This window comes from Pteropus vampyrus, unplaced genomic scaffold, assembly GCF_000151845.1.
Source record: "Pteropus vampyrus isolate Shadow unplaced genomic scaffold, Pvam_2.0 Scaffold1498, whole genome shotgun sequence".
Lineage (NCBI taxonomy): Eukaryota > Metazoa > Chordata > Mammalia > Chiroptera > Pteropodidae > Pteropus > Pteropus vampyrus.
The window spans coordinates 11,178-13,283 of record NW_011890279.1 but is presented as its reverse complement, the minus strand read 5'-3'; the positions used below and the strand labels follow the sequence as shown (position 1 = coordinate 13,283).

General features: G+C 50.3%; 1 long non-coding RNA gene across 1 annotated transcript; it reads left to right on the top strand.

Moving 5' to 3' along the window:
• Positions 1-291: 291 nt before the first annotated feature.
• LOC111734501 lies at positions 292-2,085 on the top strand. The gene is made up of 3 exons (XR_002778468.1): positions 292-386; positions 802-940; positions 1,884-2,085. It is a non-coding gene; the product is annotated as an uncharacterized LOC111734501 (long non-coding RNA).
• Positions 2,086-2,106: the final 21 nt, after the last annotated feature.

Below are 2,106 nucleotides of genomic sequence, written 5' to 3'. Positions count from 1 at the left end.
ACAGTCCGATCTTATTTTCTTTGTAGCAGTTATCAGTATCTGAGAGTATTGCCCTAGCAATTTAATTGTTTATCTGTTTCTTGTCTGCCCCACCCCCAACTAGACTGCAAGTCCTAGGAGGGTCTTGCAACCTCAACACTTGCCTGGCGCATAGTAGGTGCTCCTGGAATGAACCAACATACACCAACGGAACAAGTTTGTGTGCACCACGTCTTCTCATCACAGGCACCTGGACGACCTGCCGCCTGACTCCTTGCTTGTCCTCAAGGGACCACTCATCGTCCAGTCTCTGCCCAGGAAGTCACTTGGTCAATGTTGCTGGTTATGGAAATGGCTGGGGAAGCAGCCACAGCCATTTCTTTCCTATGATTGCTTGTGTCCTTTAGGTAAAGATATTTTTTGGATCCCTACCTTGCTGCCTCCCAGCAGAGTGATCTTGGGTAAGTTATTTATCCTCAGGGTGATTATGAGAATCACACAAGATAATTTACGTAAAATGCCTGGCACAGCTCCTGGCACTTTGTAAATGCTCAGTGAGCAAATAGGTGCCCTGTTGCTATGAAAAAAACGCCACATCTTTCAGCATCTCTCAGCACCTCCTGGCCCACAATAAATGCCAGGACCGAAGCAGCAGGAAAAGGTCCCTTTTCCTATAAGCGAATCCTGGGAGCCTGGCCTCAGGAAAGGACTCATCAGATTCCTTTGCTGTGCCCCCCAGCCTCGACCCCCCCAGCACTGCCACTTTTCATTTATGAGACCTTAGGTTAGTCACTTAACCTCTGAATTTTTTTCTGCATCTAGAAAACAGGTACAGAAATAGCCAACCACGGGGCTGCGTGAGACATGATGGAGGCATCGAGTTTAAAGGCTTTGGAACGATTTCCAACTGTCCTTTGATCACCCAACATTTCTGATGTGGCCTGGCCATTTCCTTTTCCAAGTGGGTAAATCAAACAAACAGAAAATCACCAAAACACTGTCTGTAAGGCCCGTGAGCCTGTGGGAAAGCAGGGCCCTCCACAAGAAGCACATCAAAGAAGGGTCTGGAGGGCAGAGTGTGGCCCTTGGTGGCACAGGGAATGTCGCTGGGATTTAATCTGGAGACCAGTCCTCTAGCACTTCTGCTTAGCTTGTCACAAACATGCTGGCTCTGCGTTTCTTGGCCTAAATTCTGGCAGGATTAGGAAAGGCCTGGCGTTTTGTTGGTCAATGCTGTCCTTTGTGTATCTGTGGACATGATCTTCTGTCTCTCTCTGAAGCCAGCTGATGGAAGCAGAGACGGCAGGAAATGGGCAGAGGTGAAGGAACTGAATAGAACCTTGTGGATTAGAGTGAGGGTGGCTCTCCTGGGCCCCCACACTTCATCCCCTGTCCTTCGGCCCATGCTCTGGTTTATGCCAAGATCCTGAAAGTATCAAGTGTCATTATGACTTGTCAGTAAAATCACCCCATCGCTCACTCAAAGCAGGAAGGGGACTTGCTGGGGGGTGGGAGGGGCATGCCTGGAGGGAGTCGGGGTGGGGGAGTCTGCTACTTGCCTCTTCCTGGGTTTTCTGGAGGAGCCTGGATATGGTCGAAAGGTGTGGGAGCCGTCTCTCCAGAGGAGACACTTGTATTATGACTAGCCAAAACGAAGGGGTGCCAATTCAGAACAGTTTGTCCCAATGGCACAGAATGCAAACAACGCAGCATCCATCGCTGACTTTGATAGGCCCAGCTAGGCTCCTCGAATACTCCCCCTTGAGCCTTAAAACTTAGCCAGTAATCCCTACTGTTCCTATTGCTTCGCCATCTCATCAGAGTCCTTTGCAAATTACTGCTGCATGAGCCTCATCTTGGCAAGTCCTCACCAAACACTTAGTGATGTTATCGTGTCCCTTCAGAGACCCGCACGCTCGAGTCAAGCATCAGGGAACCCATCAGAATGCCCTGTGCCCGCCTTGGTGAGCATGGAAAAAGCAGACAGGGTGACTGCCGGGGCCCCGTCGGATTCTAGGAACCAGCGGTTGCGTTAGACACCAGCCAGAAACAGAGGCTGTTGCCCAAGACAAAGACAAAGACAGCCCCTCGTCTCCTTGCAGCTCCCTAACTCTGTCCTATGCCATT